General features: G+C 37.1%; 1 long non-coding RNA gene across 3 annotated transcripts in view; it reads left to right on the forward strand.

Moving 5' to 3' along the window:
- The first annotated feature begins 349 nt into the window (after positions 1-349).
- Positions 350-20,345, forward strand: part of LOC145687810 (uncharacterized) — a 40,798-nt gene continuing 20,802 nt past the window's right edge. For 2 of the 3 annotated variants that reach the window (XR_014131775.1, XR_014131774.1), the window contains exons 1-2: positions 350-502; positions 2,795-3,011. This is a non-coding gene — a long non-coding RNA (uncharacterized LOC145687810). The other variant, XR_014131776.1, reaches the window with a different exon arrangement.

Here is a 20,345-nt window from a genome sequence, read left to right on the forward strand (position 1 = left end):
TTTTGTGGAGATGTTATCTGTTGTAAAATGTATGGAGAACGTAAATATATTTAATTTGAAATGTAATGTTAGCTTAAACACTGAAGACTTCCATAAAAGCGTCTTTCAACAAGGTCAAAAGCGTCTGTAAGGCTGTATTATTGTATAGATTCAGTTTGAAAATGACATCAAAGCACTATATTTCAACCTGATTTAGTAAAGATGTATGTGAGAAATACAATACCGCTATCACTTTTCAAGTAATTAGGTGATTATGTTCAAAATTTTGAAGTGGACACTTCAATAGTTATACACCTGGTGGCCATTCGTCAAATTAAACTTTCATCCTCACTGCTCACAGCACCTCACCGTGGTGGAAAAATGAAATATTTACAGTATAAGGAAAGGGAAGAAAATTAACATTCGCATCTCTTACGTGCAGATTAAGAAAAGCGAAGCATATAGCTGACAACTCATGCACGTATTATGTTTTGGGCAAAGTCAACCGCTAATAACTTAAAAGGTACGAATTGATTATGTACTTCCTATTTTTACTAGGTGTACTATGCAATGATGATCCAACGGGATATGTGTAGCACTGAGAGTTAGGACACCTTAGGCACTGCTGCGAGCGCTGAAACGACCATTGTAAGTTTAAAATACCCTAGGTACCCTTAGCAAATTAAAATGAAGGCAGGAATATAGTATTAGACTTATTATGGTACTTTAAAAAGCACTATTTAGAGCGAATATGTTTTAAAACACTTTGGAAAGCGCATAATGTATACGACATTAAGATAGATTGATCTGTATGTACTTCCCTACCTTACGGAGCGTTGTATGGGAGTGATTCTTATATTAATTGGGCAAGGTTCTAGAACACAGGTCCCCCTTCCCATTTTGCTGTAACAAAGACAGAAAACAACGTTCCTATGGGGTTAAACACGCTTTCACTCGCTAACGCTCGCTCGGCAATACTATGTGAATTAAATATTATGCCTAAAGTTTGGTACAGAAAGGAACCAACCTAGCTAGTAATCTATATGGGAGGACTTGTGTTCTAGAACCTTCCCATTAATTGTTTCATTTCTGCGTTTGCTTTAGTTCGAAGTAGACACTGCGTGCAGATTTACGGGTTAAGTTCCAAAGTTGGGCGTCCGTTTCCAGCAAAATTTTTAAAATTTACAGGAAAGATATGGATAATTTGATCGTTTGTGTGCTTGATAATATACGAGAGTCTCGAAAAATATGTTCATTTGTTATATATAAGCGGCTATAAACATGGGACTATACGGCGAGCGGAGGGAACTACTTGGCGCAAGGTAACCGAACAGTTGCATTGTGGGAAAGAAACGAGCATTTATGTTATCAACATAGCGATGTATATACAAGGGCAATGAACTAACAGTTTTAACATTTGTGAAGCAATACGTTGATAACGAGAAAAATCTTTTAAAATTTTGTGAAGAGCACGGATTAATGAACCTAATAACAAATTGCAGAAAGTGTGCAAAAGGAGATAACAGCGAAAAAACGTGGCGAAAGTGGACGCCCAACTTCGGAATAAATGCCCAGATTTACAACACACCGTCATATTAAAAAAATATTTTATTTCACTTTTTGTGCCCTAAATGATTATTTAATAAATTCTATTTCCTTAGCACTTGGCTAAATAATTGTGTACAGATTAATAATGTACGTGCAAACTGTGTGATCATTATTTTTATAACTACGAGTCCGTACCAATACCATAAAAACTATTGTGAGAAACCCAAAGAAGTACTAAAACACTAACCAATCTGTGCTAGGTGTCCACTAAAAATCACGAATGGTATGTAACCGAGTCAGGGAGGGGTATAGTGGGGCGCACGCTTTTTGTCCGTAGTGTAAGGCGCGTCAGCGACGGAGGGTATACTCAGGAATAAGAATAGTGAAAACTTACTTTATATCGCATAGCAAGAGTGTACTTGTATAGGTTAATATACCATTTGTTATGATTACACATTAGGAATTGTACAGTTATAAACAAAAATATAATTTTCCTTCATTGTGGAGAAACACCCCGCTGGTGAAAATTAATGTGCACCGTGCGAACAATGTTTTATATCCACCTATTGCGCTTTATAATTAACTTTAGTAGATGCTACTTTGTGTGAATGATTAGATTATAACCGTAAATTTTCGAAAATAAAAGTTTCCCCATATCTGCACCAAATATATCTATAATCGAGGTATAAAGATGACAAGAAAAGAAGTGATGTAGTTGAAGAATAGGGATACCAAAATTGTAAATTCGACGAGCTACAACTATCATCACTATGAAAAATCAATGCATAATGATTATATTTATGCTGTCCGATTATCTCTAATTAAAGCAATAAGGTAGAAAAACAGAAGTGTAAAGATGATTACAATCCTCGTTAAAGGACGCCGTTGACCCTGAATACAGAGTTCAATACTTTACATACACTTCGCAATAATACTCTAAGCCACAGCAAATGAAGTTCTCAACTGTACTTCTGGCACCAAGTGTTGGTATTCTCCTGTCGCCACACCTTTGGGCTCCTAATACTCCCACTGAGCTACGAAGCAAATCGTCTTGTCCATGTATACCTTACATAGATGAAAAATCACTAATATAATCAAGGAAAGATGATTTTACGAAAAGGCAATTTGAAGTTCATCGTAGGTCAAACACTTCTTTGTATTATTTCTGACAGAATTGAAATTTTATGTGTAAATATTCTAAATAACAATTCCTTCAAAATGTTTGTGAACGAACTGTTTATTATTGTTATTGAAATATTTCTCCAAGGTTTTAAAGATCGCTGCTATGGATTCGAACAAGCCATATTTATCTGGAATTTCAAGATAAGGATGAAGTTTCAGTCGTACTCAATTCGTGGATTTATGTGGATGATGACGGAGAAATGGTTTACCACTGACCGGACGAAGATCCAAGAATACTCAATCGGAGGCAAGCCAATAAGGATGAAGCACTTGGGGAATAGCTCATGTATTTGCAGAATGCAGTAAGTTACAGGTTTCTAAGTCATGCACTATTTCAAGCAGCGTCATTATTTAAGTATACGTTCGGTTAATGATTTTCCAAACCACCGGGACCCTGGACCACGTGCATTATCTTATATATAAAACAGAACGTACAAATCCTTTGTTCCCTCACCACGCTAATACGGCTGAACCAATTTCTTTCATTTTTGGGGGGTTATTAGGATTTGGACCCTAGATGGTTTTTATCATATCACTTTAATTTTTAATTACCAGTGTCTTGAGATAATTGACCATTCAAGTGTCCATAACGTACAAATCCTTTGTTAGTTCATCATAGGTAAAAATAAACGTATTTATATGCAACCCGCATGACCGTGTCACTCGGCGGGTTAACATAAATGACAGGCGATATAATGTTAACATTAGTGCAATCTACTATGGTTTTTATCATATCACTTGAAAGCGAAAAAGTAAAAATTATCTAAGTAACAAAGTTTATTGCGTTCCGGGGTGACCGCAGCGAAGCGGGGCGGGTTAACATAAATGACAGGCGATATAATGTTAACATTTACTGCAATCTTCTATGGTTTTTATCATATCACTTGAAAGCGAAAAAGTAAAAATTATCTAAGTAACAAAGTTTATTGCGTTCCGGGGTGACCGCAGCGAAGCGGGGTGAACGCTGCTAGTTTACCATAAAAGTGGATTTGTATTCGTTTATCGTGACACAAAAGTGCTTTAGGACAACTTTCCATATATTTGCGTTTTGAAAGAGCCGAAAGGAATTCGATCTTTCAATTTTTTCTTCTGCTCACAGTGTGTACAAGGACGTATGATCAGATGAACAAAGTCATTCCCCAATCACTATACAGGGAAGGTTTAGAAAAAAAATATTCTGGGCATTAATTTAATGTTGGCCAAGTATGATGAGGATAAGCAAACAAGACATGTCAAGATATCGTACCGGAGTAGAGTTTCAGTCCTCGCCCCCCTCTCCTGCCCCATGTAAATCACAAATCTATGACTTAGTCAGTATAACATTGTATTGTATAACATAGTCGAGCGGTCGAATTAAGTTGAAAAACTTCGTTTAGGTAACGAATCGGACTAATTTCCGTATTTTATTTCAAAAAGATTTTCAGGACAGTATTGATAATTGCCTGTCATCCAAAAGCAAGTATGTAAATAAAAGGGGAAAAACCTGAAAGAGTCGTATAACGTGTCAACTGTAGCATGGGAGTAGATTAGGCTGGTAGGAAATTTTTAGTTTAACGTCGCACGATTATTCCCTTTAGATTAAAGGAGACGGATGGTTAATGAAAGTGAATGATGGTGACTTTTTTGTACTCTCACACCGGGAATCAATTAATCTCACCACGTGCATTAAAAGTGGATGCTCTGCGGGGAGGGGTGGTAGCTGGCTAGTGTTGCAAACAAAATATTTTCTTTTCTTACTGTGCACATGTTTGTAAACAGTTATGTGTGCGGATTCTTTGCACTCTAATTTTCGGTCCGGTAGCAGTGTTATAATAGAGCATCGAGATTACACATGCATTTATGCCCTTAAAAATGTCAAGATATTGCTAAAAACACAAGCTTCGTACTATTGGAACACTTGAATTTAGGCGTTTTGAAACCAGACTCAATGATACCAGGTTCTCTTAGATGAAAAAAAAAAAAAAAAAAAGAATCCAACTAATGTCAAATAATCCTTATACTCAAAAAATCCCTTACATTTGGTGAAAAAAAATAAATAAAACAAGATAAGAAAAAAAAGAAATCATTTTATCATAAATGTGAGGATGATTTCAGTGGCTGCTCCGGGGGGAAATTCTCGTGGGATCGCATACTCAATGTGAATTACTAATGATTTCGCGGTACTGCTTTCACCCTTTGTATATTTGATGTCTTCCCTGCACTAATATGCAATGAAGAGACTGTTCTTCTGATTCTAAAGAAACTGCAGGGGAGCAGAAAGGGAGAGAGAGAGGTAGACATTTCTCTTTTCAATGCAGTTCTTGCTACGACAAGTCAAGAACTTCTACCTCCCATACTGTAAAGTATTCCTTCATAATCGCGTCACATAATGCCAAATATATTTAAGAAACAAAATTCTAAATAACTTCGTTGACAATACTAGCAAATATAATTCTGAGTAATAAATGAAAGTTACCTAGAATATGATCCAAAATATGCTTTTATATCGCTCCGATTTTTAAATATGACCTAGAGCTAAGTTAAGTATTAGGCTAGTTTTAGACGGAAGCATTTATCGTAGCAAAAATCGTATCATCGATATCCTACCGTGTAAAGTAGCAAATGCTATAGCATTTCCCATGCCATGGCATATCCTATGGAATTTCTTGTCGATAGAACCTGCTCTATTTCGTAGCATTTTCCCTAGCATTTCTGCTCCGATTACAGCGCCGTGGTGTGTTAAAAGGAAGCGATGTGTGGGAAATTGAATTGTAGTAAAGAAAAAAGTTAGAGTAGGGATACTATTATTATGTTGATTAAAAAAAAAAACATGAGGAACATCCTTGTTTGTACAAAGTTAAAGCGTGCAGTTTCACTATACGGATACATACAGAAATTCATTTAAAAAAAACTTTCTCGTTTCATTTATTGGTGTGCTCTTGCATTCTCCGGTGCAGGTTTACTTTAACAGATGGTAACGTGTAGTTTTACTATACGGAACCATAGTATAAGTAGTAGTAGTAGTAGTAAGAGGAGGAGGAGGAGGAGTAAGTAGTAGTAGTAGTAGTAAGAATAATAGTAGTAGTAGTACTAGTAGGAGGCGGAGAAGTAAGTAGTGGGAATGGGTTAGAAGCCCCGATGGGGATGGTTGGGTTCTGTTTTCGATACAAAATGGGGAAGTTACAGACCTGCCAAACTTTTATGGCAGCTTATTGAAAATTACGTGCATTTCAGGTTCGACTTTAATTTCTATATTTCCACATAAATACGCATCTCAGATGTAAGTGCACACCATATTTTCATTACTTATACACTACTCTATTAAAACATTAGAAATTTCTTCTGTGAATTTTAAAATCTATGGATCTGTATAGTATAACTGCACCGTTAAAAGTCCTTTGTATCATAATAACCATATGCGAAAACGGGCTTTAGAAGAAATAGTGACTGAAATATCTGTTTTTAGTTTTGGAGCCATAATTGCGCTCTTCTCCAGTGATTTGTTTGCTACGTCACGACAAAATGCTTATCAAAATGCTACCATGTAAAAGCACAATATACTTTTCATGCCATAGAATATTATACGAGATTTTTGGCAGCACATCTGCTACGAGAAATGCTACGATAAATGCTTTCGTCTAAAACTGGCCTAAAGTTATATTACTACAGAAATATGTTTATATTTAGCTAGACATATAAGCAGATGCACTGAGGAATACTTTTTTTTTTTCCTGCTGAACACTAGCCTTGTTCGGTAGCTCGTAAACTTGAATATAGTTGGACGCGATTTTCCCTCTAATTTGGGTCAGATCCTGTGACTTCGACTAATGTCCTTTATGTCCATGGGAACACCTAGCCGCTCTTCAAACAATTTGATGGCTATGTCAGTATCTTCATTTCTTCCTTCCGATATTCCGAAGATCCGAAGGTTTTGCCTCCGCTGGTATTGCTCCAATTCCGAAATATTTTGCAGACCATGAATTTCCGCGTCCTTGTTGTTTAGTTCTTTCCGAAGGTCATGCACTTTTCAGAATTAAATTTCAGAATTTCTTCCAGTCTTTCCACCACTACTTTCGTAACTGATTCAATTATTCAATCTACAATTAGTTTTAAAACTTCAGGGGTTTACGCCACTCTTCGCAGATTTGCCGCACGAAGTCCTTTTTATTTGCTTCGAGGGCGCTGTTTCCTTGGGATCCTTGGGGGCCGCGGTGGCTCAGTGGTAGAGCGTTCACCTCTGGTGCTTGGGGTCCCGGGTTAAAACCCTGCTCCTGCCAAGTGAACTTTGTGGTGGACAAACACCGTGTGCGTGGGTTTTCTCGGGGTTCTCCCGTTTCCTCCCACTTTCTTCATTCCACCATTTCATTCATTTCTCATAATCACCGTCTCCTTTAGCCTAACCGCCATATAATCGTGGGACGTAAAACTCAAAGATTTCATTTCATTTTTTTTTTTCCTTGGGATCCTTTGTTAGCCTTAGAAGAAGCCATTTCAGTGTAAAGTCTTCGTACAAACAAAACAACTGGAAATTAGGAAAGTAATATTTGTGCAAGATTTTCACTAGATATGAAAATGTTATACTGTTCTTGTATCTACAACTGAACTACGGAAACGTAGATTGTTGCGAATACTTTTTTCATTGAACTTTAAGACATGAAAAACACCGAGCGGTATGAGCACGTCCAACCACTAGCCATCTCAACCAATCATTTAGTGAGGTTTCTAGAAAATACCCTATATTTGGTTTGTCATAAGCAGGGATATTAGATATGTTTAATAATTTCATGAAGATCATAACATTATTATCATGTTGAAACTGGTGCAGAAGAAAACATTCGTACACACACACACACACACACACACACACAAAAAATGCATTGCTTCAACCCAGGTAATAAGCTCACTCTGAAATCCCTTACTGTAGAGATATAATTACAATTACGCTTCCGTAGCCTCTACATTTTTTGTTTCTTCCTTTCTATGCTCTGTTGACAACCCATCAACTGCTGAATGCATGTAGACTTGCTTTGGTGAGTGTCATACTCAGGATAGCCCTCGAAGCATTTATATTTTGATATCTGTTCCGTATGCTAGGATTTGAGTGTATACCCCTACTATAATTTTATAATATGTTTCACTACCATCTACTGGGTTCAACACTACTTCGGTATAATAATTTGGTATTCACTCACATGGACTTGATCGCATATTTGTTTTAACTTGATATATATATATATATATATATTTGAGAATTAATATTGGACAGTACAACTGTATATTGTCTCCTAATACGAAAACAGAAAGCAGATTGATCAATAGAGTTACTGTAACAAAAGAAGCATTATAAATTTATATATGTTGTCATCGAAGAGAAAAAGATCCTTTTATGCGAAGTTTTTCTCTCCATAATACATAGTTACTTAACAGCCACAATAAAACATTAGTTATATAGTTATAAAGATCGTTGTTACAAAGTTTCATATTTTTTTTTTTTTTTAAGTTACCAAGACCATGGTGCATAGTGGTAATTACATAGTTGATTCATTTAATACAAAATACAGAGTTCTACAGAAAAATATATACACTCTTTGTCAACCTGTATCAGGATACTGGCATTGAATAGTGTTCTGAAATTTAAGTATGTTGTAGTATGGTTTTTCGCCCAACAGATGTCAGTATTGTCAATTGTTTTCAGTTAAAATTATGTCGTAGTACGGTGTTTCGCTCAACAGATGTCGGTACTGTCAGCACGGTTAGTGACATAAGAAGATGGCAGGAGTACGCTTGACGTTTGAGCAGCGTTAAGTACGTATTGAAGTGTTTTATTAAATCTGGGAATGCCATTGAAGATCTTACCCCCATGGACTTCCTCTCGTGGGGAACTGTGAAGCATGTAGTGTATTCAAGTAAGCCCTGAACGCTTGAAAACCTTCGCCAGAAGATTACAGAGGCATGTGCATCGGTCTCCATTGATACATTTGTCACTGTAGCTCATCGTTCTGTTAGACGTTTTTGGTGCCAATATTTTGAACATCTAATGTAAACATAGCTTACTTGAGCGTTTGTAACACGTGTCTGAACAATAATTAAACGTCATTAAGAAATATGATACATAAGTTTTCTTTTTCTTAAACAGTGTATACAGTTTTAAGGCGGACTCTGTACACGTTACTGATAACAAAATTGGCTATTACACAGCCGTGACGTGCGTGGCAAGTGACTAGTTCGAAACAGACAACAGTATACAATTAAGAAAAGCAAAGAAAAATATTAAATATATTTTTTTAAGCCAGTTCTTTACACTACCTACAGTGAAAGTCTGATAAGGGGTTCAGTACTCAGTCCAGGGTGGCCACTCACCTGGAAAACCTGGAAAAGTCAGGGAATTTTTTAATTCTGGAAAAGTCAGGGAATTTTGATGAAAAACATGGAATTTTTACTCGGGAGAAAATTTACGTTCTGCTGTATTCCTAGCCATTTAGCCGGTTTATTTATATACAAAATAGCTTTGGTCGCTGGGGACTTCGCCCCCAGATTTCTCCTTCCTTCCAGGTTTCGTTTATCTAGCTCTGCTGGTTTGGGCTGCGTATACTTTCTTCATATTCTTTTGTCATTTAGTGCTGCCCATGAATTGAGCTGGAGCGAAATCGGGACCATTTTGTAATTGACACACTTGTTTAGTTCGATGGCTGCTTGATTTCCAGAATTCGCTCGGGGCTGCGCCCCTGCATCCCGTTTTGGTGGTCACGTGATTAATATAAAGGCTGAACGATAGTTGAGTATTTCTGCCGGAAGAGTTCCGAATGTGTGTCGAATTCCACAAAATGTGTGGAATTTTGGTTAATGCGTGTATTTCTATGTGGAATCAAAAACTGTGTGGATTCCACATGCATTTGTACTCAGTGACGGCAGTACTTTTTGCGCCACACGATTAATTGGCCATGCTTTTTTACAGATATTTGACCTTTTGACCATCAATTTGAAGTAATGGCATCCCCCTCCCCCTAGTTTTTACACCCAATTCCGCTACTGCATGTACTATTGTTCTTAAAAAAAAAAAATCAGCTTCAAACAAATTTTTCTGATTTCTTAAAAACACATTTTAATAGTGCTGATTTACTTCAGTTCCGTTGTTTTGTTACACAATATTTCCCATCTATGTCGACCTGTTCCCCGGTTGCATAACCACCGCACGCCACTGCTGGCACGACAAAACCTTTGGGACCCGGGCCTACCTAAAGTTGTTAATGCCGGCTTTCTAGACCGAAGTCCGCTACTTCTTAATACAGGTAGCTCCATAATTGTCCTCTCCATTCATTTGTGACGTCAAAGAACGATAGCATAACCTTGTACTGCAATATGACAGAGGTTGCTAATAAGCACACCTGGTGAATGTATTGTATATTTGTTGTTAAATCCGGAGAAATATTTGATTGCAAATTAACGAATAATAAGTAGATAATGAGTAGAACAGTTTCTTGATTTGAATTTTGCAATTTTAAACCGATTTTATGTAAATTCTGTAATGGTGTTTTTCCAAGAAAATAAATTTAAGAATTATTGACTACTTACTTTTTAAACATATATTTGTTTAAAAAAGAAATGAAAATTTCAGTCAAGGGAGTTGAGGATTGTCGCAGGGTGCGGGCTCCACCTCCATTGGCCATTTCCTAGCTATGGACCTGGATCAAAATACCATGTTTTCGAGGAATTCTTTTTCTTAACACATGGACTTCTTTGCCGTATAACTCACATGATTTGTGTTTAATAATGGTTTACGGGTTTGCAGGGCCGGCGACAGGGGAGGGGGAATAGGGGACAAATGCCCGGGGGCCTGGAATCACAAAAGAATAATTAAAAGCAATAATTTTACTGGAATTTAGGGGTTCGTGTCCCTGAGTTGCCCAAGGTTCCTATATATACCAATTTTAGATCTCTCTAGAAATTTTCTGGAAAACCGGGAAAATTTCTGGAAAAGTCAGGGAATTTTGAAATTCCAAATGAGTGGCCACCCTGCAGTCAGACAGTGCTCACCCGTAATGAAAGTACTGTGGTATTTGTTTTCCAAGGCACCCATAACGAGCTTACCAACAATTCTTCGAGATATATTCTGTAAAGAAAAAACATAGGACATATGTTATTCTATTTTTCTCAAATACAAAATGTTATTGTATTTCTCTCAGGTAGCTTCACGAAAGTCCCAGAATACTTTCCATATTCACCAGGTCAAGCCCCTCTACAGCTCCAGAGCTAACAGAATATATACCAAAATAATGTGCAGCCACCTCATAGTTTGATGATGCCTCTCCTCTCTCACCTGGAAAAAATTTTGCAAGCAAAATAGACTGGAAGTCAATACAGTTTAATAGAGAAAAATAAAACTATTATCTTCTTCTACTTTCAGCTTCGTAACACTCACTCGAATCTGCATTCCAACACGGTACAGCCTGTTTGCATCATAGGTATTTCTTTGTTTCAATTATTATTATTATTATTATTATTATTATTATTATTATTATTATTGCTACATTTTTATTTCTATCTGATGATTCATTTAGCGAAAGCACTAATAGTGTACACCTTTCAGTGTATCACAATGTATCGACTATTTTCTGGTAGGTACTTTATATGTATTGTATGTACAATCAGTGGCAAAGCGTAATTTCATAAGTAGGGTAGGCTCGACAAACAACACAAATAACATTTAATGTATCATGAAATGTGAAATTACACTCAGAATTCTATTTTTCTTATTAATTTAAAAATACTACTAAATCTATTTATTTTGAAGAACTATTATTATTATTATTATTATTATTATTATTATTATTATTATTATTATTATTATTATTATTATTATTCAACAAATATGTACATGATGTGAACACGCAATATGTATTAATGGAATATTCCCATTTAGTTCCATTACAAATTTTTTTAAGTGCAGTTTATTTTTCCTTCTGTCTGGGATTTGCAGGGGAAATGAGGGCAATTTCCTCCTCAGCTGCTGTTTTCATTTCCTGCGTATTTGAAAATGGAGGGAGATAAAAAGAAAGTTATTGTTAGCTTTGAAATTTCTTGGATAAGTGTTTTGTTACTTACATCTCTCACTTTAAAGTAAGTACAATACTGCATTTATTTAATTCATCACGTGACTTCACTAGAAATGTAAATGCACAGAAGAAACTTTATTTGAATTAGCGCAAGATGTTTAATATTGCATTCTGTGGAGTGGCATATTTAAGGGGATGTTTTCCGGGCTTAAGCACTTACCGAAATTTTATCGCAAATTGTTATTGTTTTACACATATTACAGAATTTTCACATTTCCATAAATAAACTTATCAAAGTCCCTCCCGAAACAAGCAAAGCCCTTCAAAACAAAATCGTAAATACTCCACTGACTCTATGAAATGGAAAACTCAACTAAAATTACACACAAATATAATTATTTTATCCTGTACGGTAGCGTGTGTAAATTTATACATATATTTAATGTATCAGATTTATATTCTACTGTATATGCTATTATGAACCAGGCCCCATGTAGGAGAAAAATAGAAAAAAAAACAACTACTCTGAATAACGTCTAAGTATATACTTAAACAAGTTATCACTAATAGAAATTCATAATTCTACACAAAAATTTCTTACTCTGTGTTAAGAAAATCATTTTATAACATATTAGCATTGAAAGATGCCTTCAACACAGTGGCGGCTCGTACTGTCATTAACAAAGCGTGCTACAATATATATATATATATATATATATATATATATATATATATATACTAGCAGCGTTCACCCCGCTTCGCTGCGGTCACCCCGGAACGCAATAAACTTTGTTACTTAGATAATTTTTACTTTTTCGCTTTCAAGTGATATGATAAAAACCATAGAAGATTGCAGTAAATGTTAACATTATATCGCCTGTCATTTATGTTAACCCGCCCCGCTTCGCTGCGGTCACCCCGGAACGCAATAAACTTTGTTACTTAGATAATTTTTACTTTTTCGCTTTCAAATTGCAGTAAATGTTAACATTATATCGCCTGTCATTTATGTTAACCCGCCGAGTGACACGGTCATGCGGGTTGCATATAAATACGTTTATTTTTATACCTATGATGAACTAACAAAGGATTTGTACGTTATGGACACTTGAATGGTCAATTATCTCAAGACACTGGTAATTAAAAATTAAAGTGATATGATAAAAACCATCTAGGGTCCAAATCCTAATAACCCCCCAAAAATGAAAGAAATTGGTTCAGCCGTATTAGCGTGATGAGCTAACAAAGGATTTGTGCGTTCTCTTTTATATAATAGATATATTATCCGTGTATTTATCCACTGAAGGCAGAAGTTGATATCCATCCTTCGATTCTTAATGCTGGCAAACTTTTCTATCACCCTGGAGTTGAAATCTAGCATGTTGTTGATCAAACATTTTTCTATCGAGAGCATGGCAAGGGCAGTTAACCTTCCTGACCTAAGGAAATTGCTTAAGAATGTCTTATTTCTCTTTAGAGACGAAAAGCATCTCTCAGGCTCTGCTGTGGACATTGGTATGGTCACTATTATTTGCAAAAGTGTTGTTATTTCGCTAAACTTGTTCTGTAAGTTGTTTTTAAAGATAAGCTGACAGAATCAAAAGCTCAGTGCGAAGTTACTGCTTACCTAACATTGGGTAGCTTTCAACCGCAGTGTCCAGAATATGCTCCGGAAAAATCACTAAAATTTGCAGAATCCAGAAGTTTGGCGGCACCCAAATGGCTTGTTTTCTCATCCGCAGAAATGCGATCACATACTTCTTTGGCATTGAGTATTCTTCAAGATATAATCTGAAGAAACATACCAACTGTTGGAAGAAACATATCACTTGTCCCAATATTGTCTGTGTCATTCCGAATTTTCTCAATAGCTTCAATGAAATATTTAAGTGCTGTTTGTACTTTAATGGTAGGCCTGCACTGAATTTGATTATAGAAAATATGCACATGCGGCATTATTTTGTGAAAGAATTCTAACCAAAACATGAATTCCCTGTGTTGGATTTCTCTAGTTCTGAAAAGCACTCTTTCAAAACATTTAAATTTTCATAGACGGAATTGACGGTTCGTGACTTGAAATTCCATCGAGTAGCTGACCCACTCGGAATACGTCGTACAGCCACTTTTTCCAAAACAGATACACACTGTGGGGAGCAGGAGGAAAAATGTGGAAAATCCTGAAAGACTACAGAAAAAAAAACTTTTCGATTGATTTTGAGATGCAGTTCTTTTCATTATCAAATTTAATTGGTTAACAATGGACGTAGTGTGCCAAAGGAAAGTGTTCTTTAATTTTAGATTGTACACCATTAATTGATCCCTTATTACCGATACCCCATTAAATGTATGTGCTATAATTTTCCTACGATCTGAATCTGTGTAAAAAATGTTCAATTTAATATACACTCCCAACAATTCTGGGCTCCCGGACCTTTAGGATTAAAGAAAATAAAAAAGAGGAGAAAAGAGAGAACCGAGCGGCGAGCGCCGCCAGTAAGCAGAAGAAAAAAGCGAGAAAGAGGAATACTTGGCGCTTGCGCAGAATGTCTTCGGGCTCAACCTAACTCAGCACGGTGGAAGCTATTCTGGGTGTAAAAAAAGGAAAGCGGACAAGGCATATTGAGATCTTTGCTCTATGCTAGAGATAGATTTGTTGAGTAGGCTTGTATAGTTCAAGCGGGCTCCATTCAGTACAGCCCGCTCGGTTCGTTAGTACATCTTTCACACTGCTGAAGGCGCTGATAATCGCGCTCCACGCTCGAAAAAGATCGTCATGGGAAAGTTCTGTATTTTGTTAATTAACGAACAGTTTAAACAAATGAATAGATGAAAATTTTTTGAACTAAAATTAGTCTAACACAAATACACAAACATAGGAAGCGTGCTGTAGCCCGGTAGCCCTACGTCAGAAACCGCTACTGCTTCAACGTTAAAACTAAACTCCCAGAGCCGAGCCTTCGCACCTTCCCAACAATGCGTGCAATCCCAAGCGAAAATAGCTTCGCTCCCTGAGCAACATAGCCTGTAAACCTGTCTAGCGAGCTGGTGAGGCTCAGACGGAAGGGACTACGAGTGTTTCCAACCTACGATTTTGTTACCGAAAAAAACAAAAAGTTGAAGTTTTGACTTCATTTTATAAGAAACCAAAGATAAAGAAAATATACGGTAGAAAACAGGGTAGGCCCGGCCTCAGAGCCTCATAGTACACTTCGCCACTGTGTACAATAGAAAATGAAATGCACACACTTTAATGTATGAAGTGCAATTTAACTAATTCCCTCTTCCCTTCTCTCTACAAAGAAAGAGAGAGAGTATAGATGTGATCCAGCCTAATATGGCTTTCTTTATGCAACAGAAGTTGGAAAGATTAAAACTTACTGTTTGGTAAAAGGTAAGTTCGGAAGAATAAATTAAGAATTAGTATTTCCTCTGCTATTAGTGTAAACTTGATTGAATTGGTATTGATTTTAGCGTTTTGTTCAGCCGCGAGGCTATATGAGACCGTATTGCCATGGACCTACAGCTTAATGTAGGAGTTGAACCACATGAGCTTTCGCCGCGAAATGAATCCGGGGAATGACAAAAATGTGGAAACATCTGAAAACTTGCACATTACCGTTATTAGCAGCAGCGCAAATCTGTCTTCGACATTGGGAGAGGAAGGGTGTAATGCCGTTCCCATATTTTTTTAAGCAATGTTAAAAATATTTATGAAGTTGAAAACCAGTGCTGTAGAGGATCAGAGGAGTAGAGTTGTCTTAAAATTGGGAGACGGGCAGATCTGAGGCTTATTCTGGGGGGACATCAATTTCATCTTACTTTCCTTTGTGGCAATCGGACACAATCATCACCCCCCCCCAAAAAAAAAAGCTCATTTCAAATTGGATTATTGGGAGGGACATGTCCCTCTCAAGCCCCCGGGATTTGTGCCAGTGGTTATTAATAGCGGGGAAAACCACCTTTGGAACGCAGAATGGCCTGCAGTCGACGGGAATGGAGAAATACAGATCGCGTATGATTGTCAAAGGAATGTTGTACCATTCTTCCGCCAAAGCAGATGGAAGTTATTGTAGAGACGATTGTGGTGGGTAGCGATCTCGCAATTTGGTCTCGAAAACTGAACACAGGGGCTCAATAATATTGAGGTCTGATTGTGGAGACCACGGCAGATGTGACACCATCTTCATGCTCATCAAACCAGTCCTGGACGATGTGAGCTGTATGGACAGGGGCTCTGTCATCTTGAAACACTGCATTACTGTGTAGAAACGAAGTTTGCACTATGGGATGCAGTTGATCACTCAAAATGGTTACGTAGTCCTTGGCAGTGATATGTCCGATATGTCCAGGCAGGATGATGTTGGGTCCGGCAAATACCAGGATATTGCTGCCCAAATCATCACTGAACCACCGCAATTCTTCACTCTTGGTAACAGTCTGTATAGTACGCTTGTGCTGGAATAGTACAATTACGAAGAAACATAGTACTCTGCTTTTAACCGAGTAATATCCAATCTGATAGTGTAAATACCTCTACACTGTACATTTGTAGAATAAAACGGTTAATTCATTATTAAAAAATAGAATTTTCAAACTGATCAGCTGCCCAAGGTTTTCCAACATTCTTTAAAGGGAAGTACGTAAAATGTGGGGTGAATGTAATTAATTTGTCATTTAAAGTTATTTTCTGCACGTGCAAGCATTGTATAAATAACATTAAAATACAGATAAACACAACGTGGAACTACAATCAAAGTAACGTAAATGACCACAATAAAGTCCATCTAACAATTTTTGTCTATTTCTCGAACAACAAAGTAGACAACAATCCAATCTTAACTTAATCCGAAAACTTGTTATGTTGTAAATAAACTATTGAAATTTGGAGAGTCTGGTTTAATTCCATGCTGAGCAGATCATATGAAATAATTAGAAAATAATACCAAAATTATCTTCTTAGCTTAATTAGAAACTGAGCTATTGAGGTTTAAATTGAGTCACATTGAGAATGTGACTATTTCACACCGTCAGGCGGTTCAATGGCCATGTCTCTGTAACGATGGATTTCCCGACATATGGTCATATGACCGTTTTTATTTGTCTACCCATAAGGAATCCACCCCTGAAATTTTGAAGTACCTTTTTGTTGTATATGTTAATGTCATATTTGTTACGTGTTTTAGTGTTCTCTTCCCGAGTTTCATTGCAATATAATTAAATGATTTGTTAGTTAGGTCTATTTTTTTATAAAATAATGAAAATAAAGACAATGAAAGTTTGTTCTCAAGAAATTCACACTGGACCTTATTGTGATCACTTACCTTACAAGAACGTTGCATATCGAACCACATCATTACAGGGTTTTGCACAGTATACACATTTTTTCTTAAGACAGTGAGGAAATTGAACAATATCATTCTGCGTAAAGTGACCGAGAAAGTGGTTTGTTGGCTAAGCAAGAGAGTAACTCTTTGCCTGCACCCATGCGAATGTTAGACCAATCGAACAGCGAAAACAAAATTCAAAACTTTCTAAAATGGTAGAAATTATAAGGAAATGCATTATTTTTTAGTGAACTATAGTGCAATATTGAAGGATTTAAAAGCGGACGTGGATTAATCAGAAGAAAGTAAACGAAAGTAAATGTCTTGCGGGTATTTTTTCGCGCAGAGGAAGTGTACAAAATCACAAATACTATGCTCGTGAAGTCGTAGTAGGTGTGTGCATACAATCATGACTAACTACAATAACAAACACACGTGCTCACAACAACTAGACTAAATAGTAATACTAAACCATGTGGGTAGTATGTTGACAACAGTTGTTAAACAAATGCACTAAGCGAGGAAGCACATGGCTAAATCAAAACAACAAGAAGGCAGGTGTTGTTTATATACTACTATATTTGGCATCTCAGTGCATTAGCTACATAAGTGCCAAGCCCATGGTCTTGACTAAGACGGGATGTACTTGAACCTGAACCCACAAAGTGGGGGTGATATATATATTTCCTGAAAGCTTGGGTCAAGGTTAGATCAAAACCGGTTACCAAAATTGGGGAGGGCTCAAGCAAAAGTACAACGTATCAAAGTAAAATAAATTGTCTCAGGGTCCCAGACGGGGTCCAACTCAAAATTTTTAAATAGGAAGGGGGTCAACTTGCAAATTTGGTGTTAAATGAAAGAAGATAAATCAAGTCTTGACTCTCTACAATAAGCCTGTGCAAACGAGAGGTGGGTCAAAATATCAACACAATCTTCATTGCAAAGTCTATGGCCACTCGTATGTATCTGAAACGGTGGAATAGGTGTAGAAACAAAAACACGGATATGTCATTATTTCAAAAGTATAATGATGCAAAGTAAAAAAAATGTTCCAGGGTCCCTCGCAGGGTCCCAGAGAGATCAAACTCAAAATGTTGAAATGGGAAGGGGTTCAAATTGAGTATCGTATGAAAGCTTATGTTAAGTGAAAGAAGAGGAAACAAGTCTCGACTCTTGATGAAAAGTCTATTGCCACTCTTATTAATCTAAAACGGTGAGACAGGTGTAAAAAAAAAAAAAAAAAAAAAAAAAAAGCTAGAATGTATTAAAGGAAAGAAATATCCCAGGTTCAGTTGCAGGATCCCAGAGGGGGTCCAACTCAAAAGTTTCAAGCGCCAAGGGGGGTAAATAAGCACATCATGTAAAAGCCCGTGTTAAAAGATACAGAATTGGACAAACCTCGACTGTCGATAAGCATTGCAAAATGGCACGAGTCATTTCCTTTGATACATTCTAGTTTTTGTTTTGTTTTGTTTCGTTTTTGCACCTGTCTCACAGCTTCAAATTAATAGGAGTGGCAATAGACTTTTTCATGAAGAGTCGAGACTTGGTTTCTCTTCTTTTCACTTAACATAAGCTTTCATACGATACTCAACTTGAACCCCTTTCCATTAAAAAAAAATTGAGTTGGACCCCATCTAGGACCCTGCGGGGGACCCTGGGACAATTTATTTTACTTTGATACGTTATACTTTTGAAATGATGAAGGACATGTTTTTCTGTTTTCATATTTGTGCCACCGTTTCAGATTTTTCGGAGTTGCAACGGACTTTAAGACACGCTTAAAGGTGTTAATAAAAATGAGTAACGTGCTGCCCTCAAGCGGAGTGCTTGAGACCTCCCCAATTTTGGAAAACCGGTTTTGATCTTATCTTGACCCAAGCTTTCAGAAAATATATATATCACCCCCACTTTGTGGGTTCAGGTTCAATTACATTCCATGTAAGAAGTGCTAAACATTTTTTTTTCTTGGAAGTGCTAGAGACAAATGGAGAGCGATTTCTGGCTCTTTTTTCGGAAATTTCATCAAATCTGGAGGTGATGGACCATTCGAAGAACGTAATTTTAAACAAGGTCCAAATTTCCTGGCGCCAATTATCAAAGTTGAATTCTTTACTGAATGATGCCGTGGATGATAGGCAACCAACATTGCTTTTACGTTAATTTGGTTGCATACCTACTACATAAGGGAAGATTTAATGTATTGTAACAACAGGTAAGTACGAATTATTGGATAAAACGTGTCGAAATTTCAATGTTTAACTGGGACAAGCATTTACTTTGTCCATTAGTGTCCGTTTAAAACACACAACTTCAACTTAAACATGAATCGGGGGGCGCGGTGGCTCAGTGGTAGAGCGTTCACCTCTGGTGCTTGGGGTCCCGGGTTCGATCCCAGCCCCCGCCAAGTGAACTTTGTGGTGGACAAACACCGTGCTCGTGGGTTTTCTCGGGGTTCTCCCGTTTCCTCCCACTTTCTTCATTCCACCATTTCACTCATCTCTCATCATCACCGTCTCCTTTAGCCTCACCGGCATAACCGTGGGACGTAAAACTCACAGATTTCATTTCATTTCATTTTTAAACATGAATCGTCTACTCTTGTAATTCATTTCTGTATTTATAATTGAGTTGCTCGGGGAACACAATTGTATGACGCATTATCTAGCTTTGGAGTAAAACAGAAAAAGAAGCAAAACATTCCCAGGCAATGCAATGCAAAGACACATACCAAACAAGTTTTCCTGCCATCTGCCGGTATATTTCAGAAGTTGAATTACTTTGTCCATAGGCTCGAACCCAATACATATTCCACTTAAGAACTGAATTTCATCGGAAGTGACATTTATCATTATGTTCACTCTAGCCTATCATATATATATGAGGCTATTTTGTTGTAGAAATTCCTTAATCCACTGGAGGTGAACCACTGAAGATGATGATACGGAGAAAAGACAGAACTGTTTATTGTATGTCGCCACCCTTCCTACACCTATATTGACTCTGTTCTTGAATCATTTTGGAATACCAAGCTTTAAAACATACCGAATGCAATCAAAACGCCTGCAAAGTGGAATTCAATTTTTCCACGAGCTGAACTTGAAATCACAGGGAACTCAGCAGACAGTTGAGAAATCGCAGTCTACAACTTTCACGAACCACATGATTCACGCTTTCACCAAGGTCGTCTGCAGTCATGCTTTTCCACCTCTGACCGCTGTTGCCGTGTCTGTGTACATTGGTAAGTCACTCTTTAAAATCTCTGCCACAGTCGCACCAT

This window comes from Thermobia domestica, chromosome 6 (genome assembly GCF_964235325.1).
Source record: "Thermobia domestica chromosome 6, izTheDome1.hap1.1, whole genome shotgun sequence".
Taxonomy (NCBI): domain Eukaryota; kingdom Metazoa; phylum Arthropoda; class Insecta; order Zygentoma; family Lepismatidae; genus Thermobia; species Thermobia domestica.